The following is a 12,928-nucleotide window of genomic DNA, read 5'->3' as shown; positions in this document are numbered from 1 at the left end:
CTGGCTCCACTTCTTGTGTGAGAACTGCCCCAAGTACTACCGGACTTGCATCCACCACCAACTACGTTCTTTTCTTCAGAACGCCTTCTATTCACAAGGGCCCGACTTCCAGTGAGTGTCCACTTTCATCAGTGCCCTCATGGGCTCCTCAATGTTTGCCAGGCTGGAGATGAACCTGCCACAATATGTGTGCATCCCTACGGATCTGTGCACCTCCGAGGCATTGCATAGTGCTGGGGCTTGTCTGATAGCGTTCAATTTCCTTGGGTCCACTTGTACTCCCTCCTGAGTAAAGACATAGCCAAAGAATTCAATGTTGTTTTAGAAGAAAGAGCACTTCTCTCAATGGAGAGTGATCCTATGTTCACACAGGCGCTTAAGAGTGGTCTTTAGCTGTTGCTGAGGTTCTTCTGCAGTTGCTGAGTAGATCAAAAAGTTGTCACTCTTGTTCATTACGCTATGCAGACCTGACAGCACCTCCCTAATCACACTCTGAAATCCCTCCGCGGCCGACGATATCCCAAAACCTAGCCCACAGGCCCAAGTGTGTGGATATTTTTTTATATATCTGCTCCCTTGGCCAGCTGGAGCTGGTGATAAACAGCATTGAGGTCCAGTTTCGAGAACCATCTCGCCCCATTTAGGTCAGCTACTATATCGTCCATTGTGGGAGTGATGTGTCTCACCCTCTTAATGGCCTTGTTTGGGAGGCGCATATTGATGCATAGGTGTATCTTGCCAGGCAGCTTCCGCTTCTCAGCTAACACCATGGATGACACCGATGGAGTTTTACCAGACACCTTCTCGATCACCTCTAACTTCTTCAACTGCTCCAGTTCCTATTCCACCAGAGGCCACTAGGGGAACATCTCACAACAAAAACATATTTATTTATTTATTTAAATGTATATAACAGCGCGCAGCTACCCCAAGGGGTTTCCCGCGCCGACAGAGAACAACAGAGGGAGGATGGGACTATTGGCCGAAAAGCCAAGTTTTAATGGATCTGCGGAAAGACAAAAGGTCACATTGTGACGTAGTGCCACCGGACTGACAGCTTGTCAATGTGTAGGGTGATCAGAGGGGCTCACAAAGAGCCAAGAACTTTGAACAGGCCAGGAAATTGGTTCAATAGCTTGTCGATTCGGAAAGCATGTACATTTCTTGCACATAAAGCCAGACCCAGATCTTCCATCATGTGATTCCCCAGTCAGCTTTCTTGAAGATGATATGGACTGCCGCTGTGATTTCCTGGTGGTTCGACTGAATACACACTCTTATGATTCCATTCAGTGGCATCAGCGTATCCCCATTGTACATGTATATCTTGGTATGTGACAGAATAGGGCTGGCCTCGGACAGAGGCATCTATATTGCTGGATGGTCATTACATTCTCAGAGGCTCCAGTGTCAATTAGGGTTTTAAACACTGTTCCAGCAATTTCAATCATTCAGGTGTGTTGTGGCCTGTGCTTCGAGATGTTCCATGACTGAAATGAGAAACTCTTCCTCTGAGGGGGTCTTGTCCTGCAGATGTCCGGCTCATTGGTGGTGCTTGGCTGCTCCTTGGTGCTCAGGGTCATTGAGCAAAAGCTGTCTGATGGCTGTTGTTGGGGTCTGCCTCCCCAGGGCACTTCTGCCTCTGGGTCCTCCCCTGCAAACTTTAGCAAAATGGTTGTGCTTACCGCTGTTCGAAGATGTTCTCCCCTGCCCAGGGCAGTTCTCCAGGGGATGTTTATCACAGCCACAATTCCTGCATTCTGCATTCACCAGCTCCGATGTCGCAGCCCTGGGTCGGGTGTTTTTCACTCTTGTGGATATGGCATCGGCAAGCTCCACTTTCACGCTGTGAGCCTTGCTAGACAATTGTGTTATTACCATGTCCATTTCTATGTCCCCTGCTGCCGACCCGACCCTGTCATGATAAGGATGCCATCCAACCCTATTTTGGGCTGTCTGAGTATCAAGCCCCTTAATGTCTAGTTCCGGCACCTGTGGATGATTTGCGCCCTGGTCTCTTTGGCTGATCATCCACCGCCTATGTTCTGGAAAGCTCATGATGTCTGGTATAAAAATTGGCAATAGAATCACACTCAAGCTGGCGGGCCTGCCGGAGCTTGAACCGCTCAATGTCTGGATGCACAAGACCTTCCCGTCCGCGCAGCGGGCGGGCGCAGCGGGCGCGCCAAAGGCAAGCCCGTCTGCGCCCGTCCGCGCCGGGACCGGGCCCAGGGCCATGACCCCTGGCCCAACTCACACCAATCGACACTTGGTCTATTCCCGTTCCTCCCTGATGGATCTCCGACCGCCCCTGGCTTCAGGCTGTATATTACATGACCTAACTCTAACCTCAAATGAAGCAGTACTGCGTTGCTCACACTGTAATAGCGCGATATTAACAAACAATGTCAGAACGCACGCTAAGATACAAACCAAGTGTAGAGATACATCCATTGCTATGGCCCTTATTAGTGCGCGCTCACTGTGCAAACATAGTCAGGAAATAGCAGATCTTATTACCGATTTTAGCCTGGATCTCCTCTTCATTACGGAGACATGGACTGATGATTCTACGGAACCTGATCTAGTGATCGCAACACCTAGTGGTTACAAAGTTTATAGACAGGACAGAATCAGGAAAAAAGGTGGAGGGCTGGCTATTATAGCCAGGGAAAGGATCGCTGTTATAACCTCACACATTCCTGACACCTCTTGTGAAGCCCTGCAGTTTGGAATCAAGCTCAGTGCCCTTTGCAACTTTAAGGGGGTACTCTTATATCGACCCCCAGGAGTTAAGACAGGCTTTCTAGCTAACCTAAGTACAATGCTGGAATCACTTGCCACAGAGGATTCCTTCACGGTCCTGGGCGACATGAACTTCCATTTAGAAGACAATAACCAGAAAGACACTTCTGTTCTTATCTCAGATATGGAGACATTGGGGCTTAGACAACTGGTCGCCTCGGCCACCCATTTGGCGGGGCACACCTTAGACGGCATAGTCTCTAATGTTGAGGGTTTACAGGTATCGGACATTTTACCGATGCCGTGGACCGACCATTATGCCATATTTAGTACAATGACAATAAAGGCCCCCTCGAGTAAGAAAGTCATTCCTCCCGGTCTCGGCTCTTTTAAAGCCTGGAAGAACATAAACCAGCTAGATCTAAAAACACTGTTGGATAGTACGCGACCGCTGGTGTCCTCCGAACCGATTACGGCAACACAACAATTCCAGGACTGGCTAGGACATGCCACTAATTTTTTTGTTCCTATCAAGTCTATATCTAAGAACAGATCTACTCCAACTGCCCCGTGGTATACGGATGAATTAAAAACGCAAAAACAACACAATAGGAACTTCGAAAGGCATTGGAGGAAAACCTATGATACAGCAAGTAGGACCCGCTACAAAGAATCATTGGCCGTTTATAAAGTAATGATTGTAAAGGCCAAAAAGTCATTTTACTCAGATCAAATTGAGCAAGCCAAAAACTCTAGCAAACAACTATACGAAATCACTAAAACTTTGTCAGGCAACGTTCCTGACCTGATCCCACCCCCATCCCAAGAAATGTGTGATGCCCTGGCCAATTTCTTCTTTGCCAAAGTGGATGATATCTACCAAGCCTTTACCTCTAATTCCACTATAACTAACCCCTCTCCTTCCAGTATACATCCAGCAATCGCCTTCACTAGCTTCAAATCTCTAACAAATGACTATATAAGAACCATTGTCTCCACTATTAAAACAGGATCAGCTGTGGACCCCTGTCCTTTCTCAGTTCTTCCTCCAGTGATGGATTCTATTATTCCGGTCATCACACAAGTCTGCAATTCTATTCTGAGCTCCGGGATATATCCCAACTCTCTAAAAAGTACACTACTGAAACCTCTTCTAAAGAAACCAAGCCTGGACAAAACTGAATTAAAAAACTACAGGCCAATAGCTAGCCTCCCTTTTGTAGCTAAAGTGGCTGAAAAAGCCATGAACTTACAACTATCAGAGCATATCGAGAAACACCGATTGCTGGACGATACACAATTCGGTTTCCGAAAGTATCACGGTACCGAAACTGCCTTAATTAAAGCCGCAGATGATGTGAGAACAATTTGAGACCAGGGTGGGACAGCAGTATTGGTATTGCTTGATTTATCAGCGGCCTTCGACACGATCAACCATAAGACCCTGGTCGACCGTGTCGGAAAGATGGGCATCTGCCATACTGCAAGAGATCTGCTCACTTCGTTTCTCAAAGATAGAACTCAGGCTGTCACTCTAGGGCCCTACCAATCTGCTAAGCTCTCATTGCCATGTGGGGTACCTCAAGGCTCATCCCTTAGTCCGACACTATTTAATATCTATGTGTCGGACCTTGCTAATGTCATCAAAGCACATGGGATGAGCCTAACCTCTTATGCGGACGACACGCAATTGGTACTGGCCATTAAAGGTGACGGAGGGGAGATGGCCCAACGCTTCCAAAACGGAATGCTGGAAATTGGAGAGTGGATGGCAACAAATTGCCTGAAGCTCAATTCCGAAAAAACTGAGGTCGTTATTTTCGGACCTCTATCACCAGTTTGGTCATCATCTTGGTGGCCACCCACATTTGGAGCACCTCCAACTCCAGCAGCTAAGGTTAGGAACTTGGGAGTTACCTTTGATGAGGGCCTTAACTTTATGGATCATGCGAACAAAGTGGCAACTACAGCCCACTTTAAATTACGCATGGTTAGGAAAATCAGTCCGTTCCTGCCAGCGGCAGCCACCAAAACTCTGGTTAGTTCCTTGGTCTTATCATCCCTCGACTACTGCAATGGCCTATTTTTAAACACTCAGGTTAGGGTCACGAGGAAGTTGCAGTCGATACAAAATGCCGCAGCACGTCTGCTTTCCGGAACACATAAATTTGCGGCCATATCAGAAACTATTAAAAGATTCCACTGGCTGACGATCCAGAACAGGATCAAATTTTAAATCACTTTGCATAGTGTATAAAGCCCTAAACAATCAAGGTCCGCACTTTCTAATGGACCAGTTGGTTCGCTATCAACCTTCCAGACAGCTCCGGTCCTCCAATCTTAACCAGCTAGTGATCCCACGTTCCAAAACAGTGTCCTGGGGCGATCGCCGCTTTCTGGTCGCAGCCCCTAAATTATGGAACACCTTGCCTCAAGACATTAGACTAAGTCCTTCACTCCTCCAGTTTCGCAAGAGACTAAAGACTTGGCTGTTTAATCAATAGCATCCATTAAAAGAACAATGAAATCGTTAGGAGCATACAACACCGAGCTGAATTTATGCAAATGGTCTAGAGCCGAGACGCCTGCGGGTATTTGCGCGCTTTATAAATGGCAATAAATAAATAAATAAATAAATAAATTCAGCTGTGGGTCAAAATCAGCATTGGGGGCCTTCACCACTGACTTATAGTCATCTGGGGCACCTGTGTTGAGGAGATGCTCAAATTGTTTATAGATTTCCACACCCACATTTTGCAGTAGCAGGTACCGCTTAACAGCCCCATCATTTTCACAGGTGGCTATGAAGCAGTTATTCAGCCTCACCACTGATGTTTTCCACCTAGGTGCAGCTGTGGCGGGATCAACAAGATCACTGAACGGTTAGAGAACTTTTACCAGTGTGTGTTTCTGAGGGACAGGTCCGCAGGTGGCCTCTGTGCTGGCGCAGCATTGGGCTCATCAGTCATGGTTGTGGCGGGGCTTACATGACCAAATCACCAACTGGGAGCTCAGCACTGTCCTTTACACCCAGTTAATTTGACATCCTCCTTTTGTCCCCTCTTGTTATTTCCAAGGTCTCCATTTACTCCTTCATTAGGATTAGTCCTCCAAATAATTTCTTGTTTCCCCTTCACTTTACACTCCTCATGGGACTGTCCTCTCTTTATATTTCCCCCATCTCATTGACAAAGTATTTTATGGTAATTTCTCTGCCACGTGGCCTAGCCTCGCTCAATGGCCGAGGGGGACCATGGGGGCACATGCACTCCTCCATCAGGAGATGGAGATGCAGCTGCTGTGCACGCAGAGTCACTCTACACCCCCTCACACTAATGTGCAGTACACCGGGGTGACAGCTTGCCCCAGCATTCTCAGGGCAGAGCGGTTCCTTACAGGCCATGCCACATCTTAAGCATACCTCCCACGTCACTGATGCAGGCCGAGCCACAGCATTCAGTTGCCGTGCAGCAATGTCCAAGTGTTGTAATGGCAGCGATTAGGTTAGCATTAGCAGAAGCCATCCTGTATTTAGAGACTATCTTGTCCGTTTTGTGGAATCCATTTTGTATTTCTGTCAGCCATTTTGTTTGCCATGTGCTACCATGTGCTCACCATGTGCTCTGTCTTACCTTTCTGTTAACTGCTCTTGAAATCTGCCTAGAGACGAGATATATTTAGCATCTTCCACCTTCGCACATGCTCAGTTGATCCTGCAGCTGTCTTTGCAGCTGCCACTAGAACGTAACTGTCAGGATGTGTTTGCCAAAAACAGCCACTGTTAGCTCCTCCCACTTGTTGACTGTGCATTTTCTGTTTGACCATATATGTACCTAAAACCAGCATTTTGTACTTGTACCGCCTTCATTTGAGCCCATGTGTGGGTATAAAAGGACCAAGCTCCTTCCATTCAGTGTGCTACTTCATACATTACCGAAGGGTGCTGTGTGTATGTAGTTCCACCTCATGAGGTTTAACCCCTTTAAAGCGTTGTAAATAGACCTCCCCAGTGCTGCGCTGTCCATTGGAACTAGTGCTGAATGGACGTCCAACGGTCGTGCGCAGCACTGGGGAGGTAGTGGCCGTGACGACCGTTGGCCGACGGCAGCAATTAAGGGGTTAATAAATCTTGTATTTTCTATTCCAGTTTCCATGCCAACTTCTATTCTATGGTCTGAGGACTCTGTGCAGAGAAGGGAGAACCCCTAGCACTGGTAGGCCTTGCTGAGGCCCACTACTACAAATTGGCACTTCCAACGCGGGGCTCATCGGTGACTCGGATGCCCGAAGGACTGATCGAAACTAAGGATTGGAATCTCGCTTTGGACGCGATTGCTGCCTGAGGAGACCCGAGTCTTGGCAACCACAGCGTTTTTCCTTTCTTTCTGATCTGACCATCCAGGTGGTGCCGGTCTTCGACTGAGATCTCTTCTGTTTATTCTCCATGCAGTGACCATTTGGTCGATTTGAGAACTTGGCAGTTGGAACCTGGACACCATTTGATTGGTAAGAGTTGTTCTGAGGCACTTGCTGTTGGTTTTTGATGCCTTGGATTGGTAAGGTAGTTTAGTAACACCTACTGTGGCTTTTGATTTGAAGGATTGGCCAATATTTGTATTTGTTTGTAAGGTATATATAAATTGCAATTTATAAAGGCAGGTAATGAGGAGATTTTTCTCAATTTGAATTTGTTTGAACGGCGCAATGTACAAAGAGTACCTTAAGCGCTACTTTGATTATAATACTGCATATTTTGCACTATTTTTGGCATGCCTGTTTCTAGCACACTTCGTAGGATGTGTTGCTTTTGTAGAGGTACCAGTTTGAGACTCGATGAAGCACAACCGCCCCCCCCCCCCGGAGGGGACGCCTAATAGGGACATGTATATTAAGAATGGTATTTCTTGTATAAAGTACAGCACGTTATGGAATAAATATACTCGTAAGGATCCTGAGTTGCGATAGCCTTTGCATGGGTCATTTGATTTGCGAAAGATTCAGTATGTGGAACAATGTATGTTTAAGCGAAAGGCTAGGCAAGATATGTTTGACTGTATGCGAATGTGGGAGAAAGAAGTGCGTGAACGAATGAAGCATGAGCAAGCCTTGATTGAAAAAGAACAGGGAAAGAACATTTATGCGAAAGCATTAGAGTTAAAAAACAAGGAAACGAAAGAACTAAAAGAGAGTGAGGATAGAAAGCACCATTTACAGGTAACTGGCCAATACGCTGTTAGGCAACCCCTTTATCCTATCCTTAATAAACCGCAAGATGATTTCTTGTTATTAGATCGTTCTCCACCTCTGTATATTTAACCTTCCACTCCTCATAAGTCCGATGAGAAATCTTCTACAGATCAGGATAAAGCACGAGAAACTTGTTCTATGTTGCCCACTGCGCGTTCTGCTGAGCCTAGATCTGCTGCTCATAAAGCCGCCCGTAATACTGCTTCTGCCTCTGAACTTTTAGATGACATGAAGAATTGGCAGGAAAGGGAGCAAGTATATTTTACAGAGGTATTTGCCGCAGAAGTAGTTGAACGGTTTAGGAAACATTCTGAGGAATTGGAGCCTGTTGATATAGCAAATGATTGTAAGCAAATGCATGATGGTCTTTTTCTCTTTTCTCAGGTGGCTGACTCTATCAGGCATTTCGTTAAATTACGTGTTGAGGCAGTGCGTTTGCGAGAGGAGAGAAAGGCAGCAGACGCAGCTGCACAAACATCTCAGACCGGCATGGCACAAGCTTCTATCTTCGGAACAGATAAGGCTATGATAATTCATGCAAAACCTATGCGGGAAGCCGCGCCTTTGGATGTTCCTCCTAGAGGCGAGGGAACAGATGATGATAAAAGTTCTGCTGATTCGAAGGGTTACTTTATTTTTAATTGGGTCTATACTACTTGGAATAGAGCGGATGTTATGGCCCTTAAAAATGCATTGCCTGATGCGTGCAAAATTCCAGCAGGGTTTTATGAGGAAGTTGATGGTGCTATTAGCTCTTGTACCATGACGTTGCCTGATATTGATTTGTTTTTCGGATTGATATTGCCGCCTGACATGTGGAGAACTGTGCGTATAGTTGATGATCGTGCAACTTTTGGGGCATTATGGAAAGAGTCAGAACAAATGGATGTAGAGCGGGAGCCTGCACAGAAACCGTGTAAATTGATTTTAGATCTCCCACAGCTATATTAGTTAAGTTAAAGACGATTATTCCCCCTAAAAAGATAAATTGCACTGTGTTAGCATTGTGTAAGCAAAAAGCAGATGAATCGGTTTCAGATTTTTTTACACGCTTTGAGGAGGCATTCCACGATTTTAGTGGCCAGTCATTAACAGATGACACGGGTAGGCATCTGTTTGTCGATAAATATGTCGCAAACCTTTTGCCAAGAATAGCTAGTCGCCCAAAGGCCAGTGAGAGTTCATGGACTACCTCTTCTCCGGTTTCTCTTTTGACTATGGCTCAGTATTATGAACGCCAGGAATTAGAAGCGAAGGGCAATGAGTATAAAAAGACTAAAGAGTTGAAAACAAAGGTTATGTTGGCTCATGCTTATGGTCCGCCTTCTAGAGGTAATGATAGAGGTGGACGTGGATCTTATGGTTCGTCCTTTCCTTCCTATACTCGTTCGAATTTGTCTGTTGACCAGTGTGCGTACTGCAAGAATTTGGACATTGGATTTCTGATTGTCCAGTGCTGCGTGCTCAGCAGTGTCCACGTGATCGGGGACAAATGAGAAGTCGTTCAGGATATTCAGGGCCTAGAGGAAGCACAAATGATCGTGCTAGGTTTGCTGCTAATACATGTGGGCTGGGTGGGTTTAACACTTTTGATGGAAGGAACCAATATCAAATGTCCGAGTTTGTGCCGTCTGATTTTCAAGATTCTGCTTATGCATAGGATTGCCTAGGATGGGGTAAGGAATCAGTTGAAGTTCCAGTAGATCAGAGGGGTCCCTTTGTTACAGCACATGTTTTGGGTTCTACTGATCAGTTTCTGGTTGATACAGGAGCTACTCGTAGCACCTTATCTAAACAATTGGTTCCAAGGGCTGCCCTATCTGGCTCAACCATTACATCGATAGGGTTCGATGGAACACCTTCCCTTAGCCCATTGTCACAACCACTTGCATTCCATGTTGATAAGTTTACTGCTCCATGTCCATTTTTGCTCTCTCCGAACACACCAGACAATATTGTGGGTCTTGATATGCTCACGTATTTCAGGGCTAAGATACGATGTTCTCCTGACAGAGTGTTATTTTGAATGACAACTACCCCATGACTGAGAGATCTTGTTTGGTTTAAGAAGATACTGCATTAGCTTCACTCCCTAGTGCTTTGTGGGCTACTTCAGACACTGATGTAGGACAAATGATTATTCCACCAGTGCATATTAGTGTCAAGGAGGGCGCTTCATTGCCGCGCTTGCCTCAATATAAAATTTCTCAGGAAGGCGAAGAAGCACTCATTGGCATTGTCCATGATTTGATTAAAGTGGGGGTTGTGGAGGAAGTCCCTTACAATGTTTGTAACAGTCCTATTCTGCCCATTTTGAAAAAGGATACTGATACTAGGATTTACAGATTCGTTATTGATTTGCGAGAAGTTAATAAGATTGTAGTACCACAATACCCAGTAGTTTCTGACATAACGACACTACTTACTTTGGTTCCCCTGACAGCGACTACATTTAGCGTGATTGATTTGAAGAATGCTTTCTTCTCGATCTCTATTCATCCTGATGGCAGATATTTGTTTGGTTTCACTTTAAATAATCGATCATACATATTTTGTAGAGTTCCTCAAGGGTACACTGAGAGTCCTAGTATCTATAGCCAAGCACTGAAAAGACAACTTGATTCTTTCGTCTTACCTAAAGGGGTGGCTCTCATTCAATATGTCGATGACATCTTGTTGGCAGCCGATACACCTGAACTATGTGAAGTGTGTACTTTGTCTTTGTTTTCTTTTCTTTCTACACACCGTCATAAAGTGTCACGAAAGAAATTGCAATATTGTAGACTGAAGGTAACCTACTTATGTCACCTTCTGTCTAAGGAGGGCCGTGCACTTACACCAAATCGCATTCAAGTAATTTTAGACACACCAGTACCTTCCACTCAGAAAGATGTCCGTGCATTCATTGGTCTGACCTCGTTTTGTAGGCAATGGATATTAGGTTTTTCTCACATTGTCAAACCCTTGCTAGCACTTTTGACGAAAGATACTCCAATGCCCCTCCCATGGACAGATGAATGTGAGAATGCTTTTCGACAATTACGTCAAGCTCTTTGTTCTGCACCAGTGTTAGGCACTCCAGATTACACGAAGCCTTTTACACTCTATGTGCACGAAAAAGATGGATGTGCATTGTCAGTTCTAGTACAAACACACAGTGCCAAAGCAGCGTCCCTGTGCATATTTTTCAGCCGTCCTTGATCCTGTTGCTCATGCATTGCCTGGGTGTTTTCGTTCAGTCGCAGCAACAGCTGTGTCCATACGTCAGAGTGAAGGGATAGTTTTGTCATACAAACTGTTGGTGATTGTACCCCATGCAGCAGATGCCCTTTTGAATCAGACTAAGACACAACACTTAACGAGTGCTCGCCTGACAGGATATGAATTGACACTGTTAGCACCTCATATTACCTTGATGAGATGCGCGACACTGAACCCAGCCACTTTGTTGCCATATCCTGCGACTCAGTCTCAGTCAAAGGAGCCTCACGATTGTATATTCCTTACTGAGGAACAGACAAAGGGTCACATTGATTTGCAAGATACGCCCCTTTCAGATGCAGATGGGGAACTGTGGGTTGATGGGTCCTGTTTAAAGTTGCCAGATGGTATGACCTCAGCTGCATATGCATTTACGACACTTCAGACAGTAGTGGAAACAGCTCGCATACCACAGAAGTCAACTCAAGCAGCTGAACTAATAGCTCTGACACGAGCATGTGAAACTAGCACTGACTTGCGTGTGAACATCTATACAGACAGCCGCTATGCTTTTGGAGTGGCCCATGATTTTGGCCTGCTTTGGAAGGAAAGAGGCTTTCTTACATCCCACGGGATGCAGATAATGCATGGAGAATTAGTGCATGACCTTTTGACTTCACTGACATATCCGAAGAAGATATTGATTGTGAAGTGTAGCGCACACAAGAAAGTGACTGACAAGATAGGACAAGGTAATACTTTTGCTGATCGCGTAGCTCGTGAGACTGCAATGCAATGAAGCACTACTTCCATGTACATAGTGAAGTCTCAAGCTGAGCGATGGCATGATGTTAGAGAAGAAGTACTAGATGTACAGAGATCAGCTTCTGTAGCAGAACTTGAGCAATGGTCTAAAGAAGGAATATTGGATGATGAGGGCTGTTGGCGCAACAAAGACATGGATAGATGGAAATTGCCTGCAGCCTATTTACAACCTATGGTTCAAATGGCACATGGGCTGGCACATGTTGGAGCTCTAGCGATAACGACATTGCTTATGCAAGTTTGGGAGCATCCTGAAATTGCCAGCACAGATAAAAGAGTAGTACAGTCTTGTTTGATCTGTTGGCAGTATAATCCTGGAAAAGGGACATGAACTCCAACAGGAGGGTTTGCTACACCGACTGCACCTTTTGAAGTCTTGCAGATGGATTACATCCAACTTGAACGCTGCAATAATCTGAAATACGTCTTAGTGGTGGTTTGTGCCTTCAGTAAATGGATAGAAGGATACCCTACAAACGATAATACAGCTCTCACTACACCGAAGGTGTTTCTTAAGGAGTTTTTCCCTAGACACGGAGTTTGTAAACTTTTGTGGAGTGACAATGGACCTCATTTTATTGGGCAAGTTGTTGAGCATGTCCTGAAAGGATTAGGGATCAAGCAGAAATTCCATGCAGTCTTCCACCCACAATCAGCAGGATAAGTGGAGAGGTACAACGCTACTTTGAAATTGAAGTTGGCAAAAATACTGGCTTCCACCTCTTTGAAGTGGCCAGATGCACTACCCTTGGCATTGTTGTCCATTAGATCGATACCACATTCACGATCTGGCCTTACCCCATATGAATTGGCCTTTGGGAGACCAATGAGCATTTGGGGAGTTCCTAAGCCACGCCCCATACATGATGTTCCATGTGTTCTGATGAATGATTATTTGGCACAGTTAACC

Source organism: Lissotriton helveticus, chromosome 9, assembly GCF_964261635.1.
Source record: "Lissotriton helveticus chromosome 9, aLisHel1.1, whole genome shotgun sequence".
Lineage (NCBI taxonomy): Eukaryota > Metazoa > Chordata > Amphibia > Caudata > Salamandridae > Lissotriton > Lissotriton helveticus.
This window is presented reverse-complemented; position numbering follows the sequence as displayed.